Raw genomic sequence first — 17,119 nt, 5'->3', positions numbered from 1 at the left:
ATTAGGATTCCCAAGACCCTGTCTTTGGGTTGAATTAATTTGCTAGAGTGGCTCAAAGATCTCAGGGAGATGCCTACTTACATTTACTGGTTTGTTATAAAGGATATTACAAAGGATACAGGTGAAGAGATGCATAGGCTGAGATATGGGGAAAGGGGCCCAGAGCTTCCATGCCCTCACCAGGTGCATCACCCTTCAGGGACCTCTATGTGTTCAACTCTCCTGAAGCTCTCCTAACTCAGTCCTTTTGTTTTTTTATGGAAGCTTCATTACATAGCCATGGTTGATTAAATCATTAGTCATTGGTGATTAAGATAACTTTTAACCCCTCTCTCCTTTCTGGAGGTGGGGGTTGGGGGGCTGAAAGATCCAATCTTCTAATCTTGCCTTGGTCTTTCCAACCTCTGATTTGAAGCAACCTAGGGTTGCCAGCCATCAGTCAACTCATTAGTATATAAAAAGGCACATCACTCTGAAGATTCTAAGGATTCTAGGAGTTGGATGCCAGGACACTGGGATGAAGACCAACAGCAAATACATATTTTACAACATCACAAGGGACCTTATAAAAGGGCTTGAGAGCATGGGATCTCTTCTGCCCATGTGAGGACAGCATCTATCCCTTTTGCCCTTCCACCCTGTGTGGACACAACAACAGGGCGCCATCTTGGAAGCAGGGAATAGACTCTCAGCAGACGCTGAATCTACCAGCACCTTGATCTTGGATTTCCCAGCCTCCAGAACTGTGAGAATACATTCTATTGTTTATAAATTACCCAGTCTCAGGTATTTTGCTATAGCAGAACAAACAGACTAAGACACTATCATCTATCTTTTAATTATTTTTAATAACTTAATAAGAAATTTGAAATCCATCACTGAAACAAAATCTAACCTATATTGAACACGTTTCTATCTCCTCCTGCATCTTTTAATTATTTTTAATAACTTAATAAGAAATTTGAAATCCATCACTGAAACAAAATCTAACCTATATTGAACACGTTTCTGTCTCCTCCTGCCTTAAACATCCAGCCAGCCAGAGACAGAGGGACTTCATGGTTTTCTTTTTGGTGCTTTTAGGCGTCACAAGGGATCTGAGAGTGGCTATAATATAGCTGTTAGATGGCTCTGTAGGTACAGTTATATATTTTTGGTACAAAGTCTTTGTCAGTGATGCATATTTCAACTAAATATTTCAACTTCTTCAAATTGTGTGCATTTTCCATTTTGCTGAATATTGCCAGTTGCTCTCAAGTCACCGCATAGGCATACCTTTCTGGAATTGTGCAGAAGTTCCCATCTGCAAACATCCCATCCGCACTACTGTTATCAGGCTTAATATTGTTTGCCTGTCTGGTGACAGTAGTATGGTATTGTCATTGCTTGATCTTGTGGTTTTATGATTCCTAGCAAGGACGAGCATGTTTTTATATGTTTATACACCATTTGGACTTTCTGTTCTGTGAACTGTCTCTCATATATTTTGTCCATTTATTTTCTATTATGCTGTCTGTCTTATTCTCAAGGGCTTAAAAGCATTTTAATTTGTTGCCTATTCTAAAGGTTGCTAATATATCCTCTCAAGCTGTCTTTTACATTTTTGTGGTGCTTTTTGTCTTACATGCATTAAATTTCCATGTAGTCACAGTTATTCATATGTTTGTGATTTGTGGTTTTTATTGTTATAAAATACACATCACATAAGACTTACCATTTTAAACATTTTAAAGTCTATAGTTCTGTGCCATTAAGTATATTCACGTTGCTGTGTAACCGTCACCACCATCCATCTCCAGAACTTTTTCATCCTCCCCAGTTGAAACTCTTTCCCCATTAAATGCTAACTCCCCATTCCCCTTCCCCTATCCCCAGTACCCACCATTCTACTTTTTGTCTCTATGAACTGACTATTTTATGTACCTCATTTAAAAGTGGAATTATAAAATATTTATCTTTTTTAATTGGCTTATTTAACTGAGCGTAAGGTCTTCACAGTTCATTTATGTTGTAATGTATATCAAAATTTCCCTTCTTTTTAAGACTGAGTAATCTTTTAGTGTGTGTGTGTGTGTGTGTGTGTGTTTGTGTGTGTGTACCACATTTTGTTTATCCCTCATCCATTGATAGACAGTTAATATAGTTTGGTGTCCCCATCCAAATTTCATGTTGAACTGTAATCCCCAGATGTTGAAGGAAGGCCTGGTAGGAGGTGATTGATTCATGGGGGCAGACATCCCCCTTACCATTCCAGTGAGTGAGTTCTCATGAGATCTAGTTGTTCAAAAGTTTGTAGCACTCTCCTTATCTCTCTCTTTCCCCTGCTGCCATGTGAAAAAGTTGCTTCCCCCTTGCTTTCCACCTTGATTATAAGCTTCCTGAGGCCTCCTAGCCATACTTCTTGTTAAGCCTATGGAACTGAGAGCCAATTAAACCTCTTTTCTTGATAAATTACCCAGTCTCAGGTAGTTCTTTATAGCTGTGTGAGAACGAACTAATACAGAAAATTGGTACCAGGAAAGTGGGGCATTGCTATAAAGATACCTGAAAATGTGGAAGTGACTTTGGAACTGGGTAGTGGGCAGAGGTTGGAACAGTATGGAGGGGCCAGAAGAAGATGGGAAGATGTGGGAAAGTTCAGAACTTTCTAGAGACTTGTTGAATGGTTGTGACCAAAATGCTGATAGTGATATGGACAATGAAGTACAGGCTGAGGTGGTCTCAGATGGAGATGAGGAACTTATTGGGAACTGGAGAAAAAGTCACTCTAGCTATTCTTCAGCAAAGAGACTGCCAGCATTTTCCCCCGTCCTAGAGATCTGTGATACCTTGAACTTGAGATAGATGATTTAGCATATCTGTCAGAAGAAATTTCTAAGCAGCCAAGCGTTCAAGAGGTGACCTGGCTTTTTCTAAAAGTATACGCTCATATGCGTTCACAGAGGTAGTCTAAAATTGGAACTTCTGTTTAAAAGGGAAGCATAGGGTAAAAGTTTGGAAAATTTGAGGCCTAACCATGTGCTAGAAAAGAAAAACCCATTTTGCAGGGAGAAATTCAAGCTGCTGGCTGCAGAAATTTGCATAAGTAAAGAGAAGCTGAATGTTAATCACCAAGACAATGGGGAAAATGTATACAGGGCATTTCAGAGACCTTCAGGGCAGCCCTTCTCATCACAGACCTGAAGGCCTAAGAAGGAAAAATGGTTTTGTGGGCTGGGCTCAGGGCCCTGCATCTCTGTGCAGCCTCAGGATATGGCATCCTGCATCCCAGTGCTCCAGTTCCAGCTGTAGCTAAAAGGGGTCAAGGTACAGCTCAGGCTATTGCTTCAAAACCTTTAAGCCCCAAGCCTTGGCAACTTCCATGTGGTGTTGGGCCTGTGGGGGCACAGAAGGCAAGAGTTGAGGTTGGGAACCTCTGCCTAGATTTTGGAAGATGTATGGAAATGCCTCAATGTCCAGGCAGAAGTCTGCTGCAGGAGTGGAGCCCTCTTGGATAACCTCTGGTAGGACAGTGTCAGGGGGTGCAGGTGGGGAAATGCAGGGTTGGAGCCCCCACAGAAAGTGCCCACTGGGGCACTGCCTAGTGGAGCTGTGAGAAGAGGGCCCTCATCCTCCAGATCCCAGAATGCTAGATCCACTGACGGCTTGCACCATGCTCCTGGAAAAGCTGCAGGCACTCAGCACCAGCCTGTAAAAACAGCCATGGGGGCTGTACCCTGCAGAGCCACAGGAGTGGAGCTGCCCAAGGCCTTGGGAGCTCACTCCTAGCATTAACATGCCCTGGATGTGAGACATGGAGTCAAAGAAGATTTTGGAGCTTTACAATTTAATGACTACCCTGCTGGGTTTTGGACTTGCATGGGGCCTGTAGTCCCTTTGCTTCAGTCAATTTCTCCTATTTGGAGAGGAAATATTCACCCAACACCTGTAATCTGTATTTATGCAATGTCTGTACCCAATTATATCTTGGAAGTAACTGACTTGTTTTAGATTTTATGGACTCATAGGCAAAAGGTACTTGCCTTGTCTCAGATGAGACTTTAACTTGGAATTTTAAGTTAATGCTGGAATGAGTTAAGATTTTGGGGGACTGTTGGGAAGGCAGGATTGGTTTTGAAATGTGAGAAGGGCATGAGATTTGGGAGGGGCTGGGGTGGAATGATAAGGTTTAGCTCTGTGTTCCCACCAAAATCTCATGTTGAACTGTAATCCCCATGTGTCAAAGGAGGGCCTGGGGGGAGGTATTGATTCATGGGGGCAGACTTCCCCCTTGCTATTCTAGTGAATGAATTCTCATGAGATCTGATTGTTTCTTCTCAAAAAGGAGGTTGTTTAAAAGTCTGTAGCACTTTTCCCATCTCTCTATATCTCCTGCTGCCATATGAATAAGTTGTTTGCTTCTCCTTTGTCTTTAGCCATGATTGTAAGTTTCCTCAGGCCTCCCAGCCATTTTTTCCTGCAGAACTGTGTGTCAATTAAACCTCTTTTCTTCATTAATTGCCTAGTCTCAGGTAGTTCTTTATAGCAGTGTGAGAATGGACTCATGCAACAGTTGAGTTACTTCCAACATTTTGGCTATTGGGAATAATGCTGCTCTAAGCATAGGTGTACAAATATCTGTTTGAGTCCCTGCTTTCACTTCTTTTAGATGTAAACCCAGAAGTGGAATTGCTGGATCATATTTTTAATTGTTTGGGGTAATTTCTATTATGTTTTCCACAGTGGCTGTATCATTTCACATTCGTATCAATAATATACAAGGGTTCCAATTTCTCCACTTTCTCACCAACACTTGATATTTTTTTTAAATAATAATCATCCTAATGGGTGTGCAGTGGTATCCTGGTTTTGATTTGCATTTCCCTAATGATTAGTGATGTTGAGTATCTTTTCATATGTTTATTGGCCATTTGTATATCTTTTTGGGAGAAATGTCTATTCAAGTCCTTTGCCCATTTTTGAATCGTACTGTTTCTTTTTTGTTGTTTTTGAGTTCTAGGAGTTCTTTATTCTGGATTTAAATCCCTTATCAGATTCATAATTTGCAAATTTTTTCTCCCATTTTATGAGCCGCCTTTTTACTCTGTTGATAGTGCTCTTTGATACACAAAAGCTTTTAATTTTGATGAAATCCTGCTTATCTATTTGTTTCTTTTTTAGATTGTGCTTTGGAGTTCATATCCAAGAAATCGTTGCCAAATTCAATGTCATGAACTCTCCTACTCCTTTTTTGCATTTTAAGGTATCTTTACCTTCAATAAACTTTTATTTTAAAGTGTCTTTTTTATATTTAATCTTTTGTTGAGGAGAAGTATATTTTTGTGAATGAAATGAGTAAGGGATCCAATGTATTTAATTTCATAAGGCTTCCTGATTATTACAAACCATTTCTTGAATAATACTTTTTCTCCAATATTTGTAATGCTATCTTTGTACCTATATGTGGGAGTGGGGAAGTCTACCTCTCTCATGCTCTTTATTCAGTTTTACTAATCTACATCTTACCCCTGGGTCAACACTACAATGTCATTAATACAGTATATAATAAGTTTTGCTCTCTGGTCGGACCTGTTCCCCTTTGTGGAGAAAAGAGCTCATATAGCAGGCCTGACACTGCTCTCTTTAGAAAGTCCTGCTTACAAAGTTGGTCCTAGAATGATGTCTGGGAACCTGGATTTGGGGATGGTTGCCACCATTTCCAGAACTGATAAGAGTGGCTCACTGTGCCTAAACCATTTGTGCAAACACTAGGTTCATGTTGGCCACCTGCTTTACTTCCAGGAGTCTGGAAGTTTGGTGCATGTCAGGCAGAGGGGGCCCATGTATCCAGGCTGCAGTAAAAACCCTAGATGATGAGTCTCAGTGGCCTTCCCTGATAGATATGCTGTCATAGCTCATTGCTGGAAGAATCAAGTGAGTCCCATGAGACTCTACTGGGAGAGGACCCTTAGAAGCTTGCACCCAGTTTCCTCTGGACTTTGCCCCTGTGCCTTTTCCCTTTGATAATTTTACTTTGCATCCTTAACTGTCATAAGTTATAGCTATGAGGGTGACCACATGTCAAGTCCTGTGAGTCTCCTGGTGAATCATTAAACCTGGGGTGGTCTTGGGACACCCTTTCTCCTTCTCTGGTGCCTCTTTCTTCTTCCTTTTATTCAACAATATCTTGGTTATCCTCACATCTTCATTCATTTTTATGACTCTTACAATTCTCAAGGATTCAGTTGACATCTCATTGCATTTGCCGATAAATCTGGGGGTGGAAGGAGATCAATATCTATGTCTATGCCAAATATTGTGTGTTCATTCTCACTACCAGCCTCACCATCCTGAGCTCTTCCCTGTGCCTCTGGATCATGGAGCCTGAAAACTACGTTTCCCAGACTCTGTTGTTCATGGGCCCAGTGAGAGTCCATCATGCGAGGCACTGGCATGAGGTTGGAGGGAGGAAGTGAAAGCCTCTTTCTTCTCTCTGGGACTCTGTGTGTATTGCAAAGCACAGACATGGAATTTTGACCACAACTTTGAGCATCTTTTTGAGAAGCACTCACATTAGGCTCCAGCATCTGCCCTGTGATCCCAGAAACCTCAGAATTCCTGACCATGCCCTTCCTGGGTTTTGCTCCTTCAGCTTTCCAAAGACTACGAAAACCTCTACTTCTGTATCATATCTCTTCATCCTTAGAGTTCCCAGAATGGTTTCTCTTTCCCTGGCCAGACCTTAACTAATATTGTTAAATCAAGTTTAGCCTAAAGTTGCCTCCTTATATACTTTAAGTTCAGTCTAAAGGTTTCTCTGTATGTAATAAACTGCAACTGAATCAACTGAATTGGATGTGTAAACAGACTAACCTACTCTAGTGCCAGTCACTGTGTTTGGGCGAATTAAAGACAGCCAACTGTTCAAACTGTTCAAATAAGGCAAATGCCAAGCTATAACCAATCTAGCTGTTTCTGTGCCTCAATTCTATTTTCTGTAGGTCACTTTCCTTTTTCTGACCATAAATGTTCTTCCACCACATGGCTGCACTGGAGTCTCTGAGCCTACTGTGGTTCGGAAGGTTGCCTGATTTGCAAATCATTCTTTGTTCAATTAAACTCTTTCAATTGTCTACAGTTTTGCTTTTAACAGTATAACACCAGCTGGGCACAGTGGCTCATGCCTGTAATCCAAGCACTTTGAGAGGCTGAGATGGGTGGATCACTTGAGGTCAGGAGTTCGAGACCAGCCTGGCCAACACGGCGAAACCCCATCTCTACTAAAAATACAAAAATTAGCCAGGCGTGGTGGCACCTGCTTGTAATTCCAGCTACCTGGGAAGCTGAGACAGGAGACTTGCTTAAACTCAGGAGGCAGGGGTTGCAGTGAGCTGAGATCCCAACATTGCACTCTAGCCTGGGCAACAAGAGCAAGACTCCATCTCAAAAACAAAAACACAAAAGCAAAAAACAATATAATACCATTCTGGTTCTTCCGTGCTCCATCATTTCATTTATTTAGGTCTTTTTTATATCCTCGATAGTTTTATAAATTTCTCTATAAAGTCCGCCAGCAGAATTGAGCTCCCTTTGCCCACAGCAGCATTCATGGTAACTGTTATGATCTGAATGTTTGTATCTTTTCAAATTCATGTGTTGAAACCTAATCACCAATATTATAGTATCAGAGGGTGGGGTCTCTGGGAGATGATTAGATCATGGGGGTAGAGACCTCATGACTGGGACAAATGAGGCCCAGAGAGCTCCCTTGCCCCTTCCACAATGTGAAGATGCAGCAAGAAGGCCTCATCTAGAAACCATAAGAAGGCCTCATCTAGAAATCATAAGAAGGCCTTATCTGGAAACTATAAAGCAGGCTTCTCAAGACACTGAATCTGCAGTGCTTTGGTCTTGGACTTGCCAGCCTCCAGAACTGTAAGGGATAAATGTCTGTTGTTTATAAGCCACCCAGTTTATAGAGTTTTGTTATAGCAGCGTGAATGGACTGAGACAACAGCAAACCCTCACACTGGTTTCCTTTTCTGCTTTCCTATCTCACTCGCCTTGTTCCCCTACTCCTGCTTCCTGGGATCATCTTCCTTAATAAGGGACGTGTTTAAGTCCATTCTCACACTGCTCTAAAGAAATACCTGAGACTGTCATTTATAAGGAAAAAGTTTAATTGGCTCACAGTTCCATGGGCTGTACAGGAAGCATGGCTCTGGCACCTGCTCAGCTTCTGGGGAGGTCCCAGAAAGCTTACAATCATGGTGGAAGGCAAACGGGGATCGAGGCATCTCACAAGACAGGAGCAGGAGCAAGAGAGAGAGGGAGGAGGTGCTCCACACTTTTAAACAACCAGATCTTGTGATAACTCACTCACTGTCATAAGAGCAGCACCAAGGGGATAGTGCTAAACCATTCATGAAGGACCACCCCCACGATCCAATCACCTCCCACAGGGCCCCACTTCCAACTTTGGGGATTAGAATTTGACAAGAGATTTTGGTGGGGACACAGATCCCAAACATATCACTGCTTATGCCTAAATCCCTGTCTTGGCTTGAAAGAAACCCACACTAAAATATGCATTTACTCAGAAGCCATAATAACAATAGCTACTACTACTGGATGGGCATGTGGTTATGCTGAACAAACAGTATCTCCCTTAATTCTCCCAGAATTCCCATGGTGCACTTACTTTATGAACAAGGAAACCAAAGCACAGAGAGCTGAAATAACTTGCTTGAAGTCAGAAAGCAAGGATCTGGCAGATCCTGGGTTTTAACCCAGGACCCTCCAACTCCAAATTTTTGAACTTGCCCCACCCCTACTCTGATGTCAAAATCCAGATCCTTCCACGAGTGTGTTGTATGACTTTGGTTACGTCATTTTAAATCTCTGAACTCGCCTGGGTCTGAACTGGATGATCTCAAAATCTCTTTCTACCATTAGCAGATGATAGCCCCGTGACACCAGGATGCAGATCACCTTCCAAGTGACCCTTCCGCAGTGGTTTGCATGGAACAGAGGACACAGTTTCACCTCCAGCTCTACAGTCCTTGCAGATCCCCTACACCAGGGCTGTCTCACTGATAAAGGCCAGAGCCCAAGTCTGGAAATCCACAATCCACGCAGAAAGATGGAAGGAGCCTGGGAAGAGGGAATGAGCTCCCTCCATGAGGCCCAGGGGCACGAGGAGCCCCTTACTGTTCCAGCCCCACAAGGGATGGCTTTATGCTTCCTGCAGAGGGTAGCCTTGCAATGTGCATAAATTAAGCACGGTTCAGTCTTTATTGCCATGCAAAGCCTTGGGAGGACTGTTTTATATGTCTCTGTTTGCATGGCGTTAGCATCATATAGGCTGAAATTAATTCCACCAGACGGGCTGCTCACAAGCAGAGCCAAGAATTTCCTGGGAAGGAGTTAGGTCTGACTTTGGCAGCCGCTGTGTGCAGTGATAAAGGCCTCTCAGACGGTCTCACACAGCCGGGGCATCCAAGGGTATTATATTCTTTGGCCCCCGAGGGCTATTTCTCCCTCTTCCAGAAAACTGGGTGTGGAGTATGGACTTGGAGTCAAGGCTGATCACAGATGGGAAATGGACCCTGGCATTCTCCCTCATCCCCTGGATCATTTGATCGATGAGGCTAGCGAATCCCAAACAGGCCAGTCATCGCCCCTGTCTCAGAGCGCCAGAGCCATTGGGTCTGACTTCTGGGCTGGCTCCCCTCCCCTGAAACCAGACCATTGCCCACAGGAGATGGTTCCCTGAGCCCTGTGGCCTTGTTTCTGCCTTGTGTTGTGTTGATCCTTTGTTTTGCAAAGAACTTCTAATATGTTGTCCTATTTGAGGCCCCCCAGAGGTGGGGAAGTAGGGGAGGTGATGTTATTAGGCATGCTAATCATCATTATGATAATCACCACCATTTACCAAGCATTTCCCTCTGTACCAGCCCCCTTGGAAGCACTTTACATCCATGAACACGTTGCTCTGCAGAGAGACCCAGAGAGGAGAATGAAATGACCGAGGGCAGAGACACTCCCAGGGAATCTGCTCTGTGCCAGCCTCCTCCCCAGAAATTTCACAATCCAGAACTGTTGCTTGCAGCTTGCCAAACATACTGTGTTAATCTCCATCCCTTTGCTTGTGCTCTTCCATTTATGTGTCTAGCATTCCCTGGAAAATGCCTATTCATCCCTCAAAACCCAGCTCAGGATGCGTTTCCTTCTGCAAGCCCTGTTGATCCCCAGGCTGATTGCATTTCCATTCAGCTAGCATGTATTGGGAAGATTTCAAAAAGAGTAAAAAACTGTTGTCTGCACAGGAGCTTAGTTTAGCGGCTGCTGAGTCTAGTCCCTCTTCAGAGCCACTGAAGAGGGCTCTGGGAGCCACCCTCCCTGACTGTCCCAGCCATCTTCCTCACTCTCCATATTCCTGTTGGGTTTGGCCAAGGGGCGACATCCGCAGATCTGAGTGGGGGAGAAGGGTGGGGGTGGATATTGGTTCCCCTAGCTCCCTCTCTGTGTGGTGTATGCACTAGGTGTTTTGTTTTCTGTATTCAGATTATTTGACCTCTGAGGCCTTGCTAATTCTGAAGGGTCTGCCCCTACCAGGGCAGGCTGATCTAGAAATGGTCAACAATTCATTCACTCAAGAGTGTGCTTTACAAATGCCATCCCACAGATCCAGAACCCACATCCTCCACCTCCTCCCCTGTGGAGCTGTCACACTCCACCTGCCCTGATCACCCCAGGGTTGGGAACCAGACGATGCAGGGCAGTAACTCTGCACCCCAGATCAGCTAAAATTATTCAAACCAGCAATCCTAAGCCTGCCTGCCCTGTCTCTTTTTTCCTTCCCATCAAAACCTCAATGGAGGCTCTTGCCTACCATCTCCCCTCCCTGTCTCCTGACCCACTCAGATGTTTCCCCCGTGGATCTTCATAGCATGGTGAGCCCTTTCTCATTGGGAACTCTAAGGGACAAATGATCTTTTCAGTGCCAGTCCTCTCCCAATCTGCTGGCCTTTTCATGCCTAAATAATAATACTATGGCCGGGTGCAGTGGCTCACGCCCATAATGCCAGCACTTTGGGAGCCCAAGGCAGGCGGATCACCTGAGGTCGGGAGTTTGAGACCAGCCTGACCAACATGGAGAAACCCTGTCTCTATTAAAATACAAAATTAGCTGAGCATGGTAGCATGTAATCCCAAATACTTGGGAGGCTGAGGCAGGAGAATCGCTTGAACCCAGGAGGTGGAGGTTGTGATGAGTCGGGATCTCCCATTGCATTCTAGCCTGGGCAACAAGAGCAAAACTCTGTCTCAAAATAATAATAGTAATAATAATACGTACATACATACATGAACACTTGAGGTTGCTTAGGGCTGGCTGCTTCTGTCTGCTGGAACCCCACTGCTCTGGCCCGTTGCTCCCACCTTGTTCTTTTGTCTCTGTTCCAGTGACCACCCCTTCACTCCCCATCAGGCCTAGGAGCAGTGACACCACCCCTCTTAGCTCTTGGGTTCTGCACTGTCTCTTGCTGGTCACCCAAACCTTGTTCACAACTTGATGAGTAGTCTTTGTATTAAAGTCATCTCAGTTACACAGTTTGAGAGTTTCTGTTTCTAGGAAGAGATGGAGCCATGAGCAGACCAGCTGAATACCCTCCTCTCCATCTATCCAACCACCTTCACTTGCTTGTCTCAAAATCTGCCTCCTGCAGGAATCTTGAGTCCAGCCTCTGCTTCCCGCATCTTGGTGTCCCTGCACAGCAAAGCAATCCCCATCCTGCAAGGAGCTGAGACAAGCAGCAGGATGGGAGGACAGCATTTGGTGGTTGGTCCAATGGCGGGATTGATGGAGGAGTCACAGAGGATGCCCTAGCCTCCAGTGTCACCAGTGGTGGGGCCAGACAGAGAATAGGCTTGTCAGGGAAAGGGATGAATTCATTCATGGTGTACTGAGCTGGAGGGGCCTATGGCATCCACGTGGCCAGGCCAGTGAGCCAGGGAAGAGGGGAGTCATGGTGTGGAGAAACCCCCCAGGAACCATGCAGAGAGGAATGAGAGTGGGTCTAGGGGAGCCAGGCTGGCATGTGGAAGCAGCAAGAAGCCACTGCTGGGGCAAAAGGCAGAGAGAGAAGAGGAGAGAAAAGGAGAGGAGAGGAGAGGGCAGAGTCCAAGGGCCAGGCAAGGCAGGCTCTCATGGCGAAGTCCCAGGGCCATGGGCTGAGAGGAGCCTTTAGATTTGCCAGCTGAAACATCATGTGGGCCTGTGGTTTTTGCAGCAAGGAGGAGGGGGCAGAGATGCGTTTGAGCAGGCGAGGATGACCGTCGAAGGTGAGTGAGTCCTGACATGGACGTGCTCAGAGGATAGCCTCGGATATGCGCAGGTGCGTGAGAAGTGTTGAAGGAAAACAAACACAGGCAGGAGGTGTATTGGGGGCTAAATTATGTCCCCCTCACCCACATTCACATGTGGAAGCCCTAAACCCCATACTTCAGAGTGTGATTATCATTGGAGACAGGGCCTTTAGGGAGGTGATTAAGGTGAAATGAGACCATCAGCTTGGGGCCCCAATCTGGTACAGTTGGTGTCCTCATAAGGAGAGGAAGAGACACCAGAGCCCTCTCCCCTTGAGCATCCACACAGGAAAGGCTGTGTGAGGACACAGCAAGAAGGCGGCAGTCTACAAACCAGGTAGAGAGGCCTTACCAGGAACCAACCCTGTTGCACCTTTATCCTGGACTTCCAGCCTGCTGTACTGTGAGAAAAGAAACTCCTGTTCTTTAAGCTGCCTGGTCTGTAGTGTTCTGTTAGAGCAGCCTGAGCTGACTAATACGACAGGTACGGCCACCTGGCCTGATCGGGGGCAGGTGGGGGAAGGACAGGAAATGGAGAGAGCTGAAGGATGGGCAAAGTCAAGTGGCTGAAAGGGTGGGGAACAGCATTTCATGCAGAGGGAATTGCATGTCCAAAGCCAGGCATGGAGAAATGGCTCATTGGAATAATCAAAAAACAAGTCATTTTTAAAGTAGGATTTGCCTCTCTCTCTCTCTCTCTCTCTCTCTGTCTCTGTGTGTGTGTGTGTATGTGTCTGTATTTAGTTTTTCCTTATGTTTTATTTCTTATGGGGCCTCAGATGCAGAGGGTTGTGGTGATCGTTTCCTGACCTCATCCCCATCTAGTGGGAGAAAGCCTTTATTTTCACTGATTTCTTCTCTCTTAGCTCCATACCCCAGCTCTGTTCCTCCCATAGTCAACCGTTCTACAGTTTTGACATGTACTTTTCAATTATAAAATATGTGCTGCTATTTGTATACATATATATTTTTTGTAGGATATATTGGGTCCCATATCTCGATTTCTCCCTGTCTTTTTTCTTTCCTCCTGTCCTTTCTTCCTTCTCAGGCTTGTGTGAGGTCTTAAGATCCATCATGCTGCTGTGAAGTGGTGAAATCTGTCACTTACATGCCAGGGCATTGCATCCTCTCCATTTTCCCCATAATGGACACACAGGGTGTTTTCCTCTCTTTGTCCTAGGGTAGAGATTTGCAGAGTGTCTGATGAAGGAGGGAGCGAGACAGGAGGCCAGGAGCCCCAGGGATGGCAGGATGGGGAGGGTCTAGTTCAGGACAAGGGAGAAGAAGGAGGTCCTATGCCCTTGTGTGATTTCTCCAGGGACAGTGTGAGTGGATGGATTTGCCCAGGGTCGGAAATGGCTGGGACCCACGAAATGACAGGGAAGGGAGCAGATGCCGGCACCTTCCAGAACACGCTTTCATTTCACCCAGTGAGTAGGGGAGGCCCAACTGAGACTGGCTAGTTGCTCTGGGAGGTGGACCAGCTGGCATCCTTTCAACAGATTGTCTTTAAATACTTGTGGAACGCTTATTTGGAGGGGTGCAGAGAGGAACTTATTTTTATTAATAAAAATTGCATGCCTCTCTATGCTCAAAATAAGAGATTTATTATGTGCATTTATTATAGGTGATTTTCCAAACCAGACAGCATCTTGGGAGGCATATTAAAGAGTCTAAAATGTAGATAATAAAATAAAGCCCTCATCTGGGGTCAACAGCCCTACATAATACCTCGTTCTGTTTCTGAATCTCAGCTGGCTGTGATTTGCAACTTCACATTCCCTCTTGATGGCTGCAGCCAAGTGGATACAGCTTGCAGAGCCTGGCACAGAAATCTACGGCTGAGGTGGGTCATCCAGGGAATAGCGTGGTTTAATTTCCATTCCAGGCAGCGTCCACACTAGCAGGACCAGGGTTCAACCTCCCATTTGGCCAACTCTGTAAGCTATCGTGACTGGAGACCTGCGCTAACTGGAGCTGGATTTCTGATTTATGCCAGTGATGTTTTCATGCCCTTACTGAGCCGTGTCCCAGGCAGAGGCCTGGCTGGCCACTCTTGACACACCACTAGAGGTAGCTGCTGTAGTCCTCATTTTACAGCCGATAGCACAGGGACCAGAATGGCTAAGTAACTTGCTAAAAGCCACATAACAAGACTGTGCATGGTGGTTCATGCCTGTAATCCCAGCACTTTGGGAGACTGAGCTGGGAGGACTGCTTGAGTCCAGGAGTTCAAGATCAGCCTGGGCAACAAAGTGAGACCCCCGTCTCTACAAAAATAAAAAAGAATTAGCCAAGCGTGATGGTACATACCAGCTACATGAGAAGCTGAGGTGGGAGGATTGCTTGAGCCTGGGAAGTTGAGGCTGCAGTGAGCTGTGATCACACCACTGCACTCCATCCTGGGTGACAGAATGAGACCCTAATTCAAAAAATGAAAATTAAAAAATGAAAAGCCACCAACACGAAAGCAATGAAACTGAGATTTGAATTCAGCTGATCTCAGAGCCCTGTTAATGCACTGGGCCTCATAGTATATAAACCATGTCTTTTATTTTCTGTATTCTGATGCTTTCATGTCTGGGACCTTGCAGACCGTAGAGAGACTGCCCCTTGCCAGGGCTAGCCAATTTCTATAGATTGGAAACCACTCCTGTGAGTGTGACTTTCAGATGTAAACCAACCAGTCCAGATCCCACACCCCAACCACCTCCTCCATTGAGCTCTCAGTCAGGACCACTGTTCCCCTCTATGCCCCTAGACAACTCAGTGTAGCTACACTGCCTTGTCCATTCCTTCCCATGGAAACCACAGCAAAGGCTCTTACCCACGTGTTTCTGCCCCCTCTGCCTCCTGACTGACCCTGGTGACTTGCAGGGAGAGCTGTGCCTCTCATTTCTAGGGATCTGTGAGATAAAAACTTTTTCATTCATGACAGTCACTTCTTTGGGTCTTACCATAGTTGATTAAAACAAATCCTGGATCACCTTAAGAATGCATGCATTTTCGAACAATCAATATCCTGTTGATGCCAGGTACCTGGCTCAGAGCTTTCACCCTCCCTTTTTCTTTTTGGGTATAATCACATATAGTAAAATGCCACCCATCTTATCTTCATCAACCCCAGCACCACCTCCTATCGTCCCCAGTTTACCCACAAGGAAACTGGATGGCAGAGAGGTTCAGTAATTTGTTGGACATGCAGAATAAACCAGCAGCTGAGAAGGAATCAAGTCAATGTCTCATCAATTCATCTGACTCTCTAACGACAGGGTTGGAAAATAGCCTCCCATTACTTCTCCTTGTGCACCTGACTGAGCCCTCTCTAAATTCTACAAGAATCACTCACTCATTCATTGTCTCACGTGCTCATTCACTGTCAGTGACTCTGCCTAGCCCTACTCAAGGCACTTGGGCAATAGAGAAATGATTCCAGTGTGGTCCTTGTCTTCAAGGCCCTGCAGGCCAGCTGGGGTCAGGCACACACAGAGAAGTTGGGGAGGCTCAGTGGAGTTGGCGCTGGACTGGGGGAAGCAGAAGCATCTGGGGGCCTCCCTGGCCCCGCACGATAGAGGGAACGTGCAGCCCACAAGCCCCGGGCTGACTGGGCTCTGCCCGTGCCCTTGAGATCAGAGCCCTCCATTTCCTCTCTTGTTTTAACAAGCAGGGAATTTCCGCATCTTCTATGACCTGAAAGCAAATTCCACCAGCCCCTCTGCTCGCCGCTCTTCCCTTCTCTTCCCGCAAACCCCTTCTGTCTTTCCTATCTGATCCTGAGGGCTGTATGATGTTGTCTTTTTCCTGCAAATGATGATGTGAACCTTAGTGATGAGGGTATCCAATGCCACCTTCTAAATCATCACAAATATCAGCTTATCCCCTTATCTGCAGGGGATATGTTCCAAGACCTGCCGTGGATGCCTGAAACCTCAGACAGTACCAAACCCTAAATGCGCTATGTCTTTTCCTATATGCACGTACCTATGATAGAGTTTAATTTATAAATTAGGCATGATAAGAGATTGACAACATTAATAATCCAATAGAACAATCATAACAATCTACTGTAATAGAACAATTATAACAATCTACTGTTATTATAACAATCTACTATAATAACAATTATAGCAATCTATTATGATAAAAGTTAGGTGAACATGGTTCACCTCTCTTTCAAAATATCTTACTGTACTGTACTCAGCTATTTCCAGAGCTCAGTTGATCATGGATAACTGACACAAGGAAAGTGAAAGTGGGTGAGAGACGCCTGCTGAATTGGGACATTGTTAGACAACATTCTGCAGTGGCTGAACAGTGGAACACCATGTTGTCATTTCAGTGCTATACAAGAATATTAACTGATGTGGAAAGCTGTCCATTATAATAAAGTTCAAAAAGAACTTGCAAAATACAAGATGCATTATGATCCCATTTGGTATAAATATTAGAAATATATGCATCAGTGTCTAAGGATTGGGATTCAGGAGGTTTTCCTTTTCTCCCAGCTCATTTGTGGTATTCTCTATTTCCGTAAGAACAGGTATTGTGTAAAACAAAAACATTTGCATTTACTATGGCCCCTCCCTGCTTTCTACCAAGTCTGTGTTACTGGGCACAGAGACGGTCCTGGAAGAAGAGAGATCTTGGGAAGGAATGGGCCTGTTCCAGGAGCCGGGAATGTGATTGTCTGCCCTTTTGCCCCACAGTGATCCCTCCAGGTCCCCAGGTCAGGTTAAGAGCCCTGTCACAGCAACCTTTGGGCTGTTGTCCA

The 17,119-nt window shown here is 45.1% G+C and overlaps 1 long non-coding RNA gene across 1 annotated transcript in view; it reads left to right on the top strand.

Annotated features, from left to right (window-relative positions):
* The window catches only part of LOC123573493 (uncharacterized), a 62,704-nt gene extending 45,945 nt beyond the window's left edge, over nucleotides 1-16,759 (top strand). Inside the window, exon 3 of the long non-coding RNA XR_006698048.2 lies at nucleotides 16,560-16,759. This is a non-coding gene — a long non-coding RNA (uncharacterized lncRNA). The remainder of the gene's footprint in view (nucleotides 1-16,559) is intronic.
* Nucleotides 16,760-17,119: the final 360 nt, after the last annotated feature.

This window comes from Macaca fascicularis, chromosome 5 (genome assembly GCF_037993035.2).
Source record: "Macaca fascicularis isolate 582-1 chromosome 5, T2T-MFA8v1.1".
In the NCBI taxonomy this organism is placed as follows: domain Eukaryota; kingdom Metazoa; phylum Chordata; class Mammalia; order Primates; family Cercopithecidae; genus Macaca; species Macaca fascicularis.
This window is presented reverse-complemented; position numbering and strand designations above follow the sequence as displayed.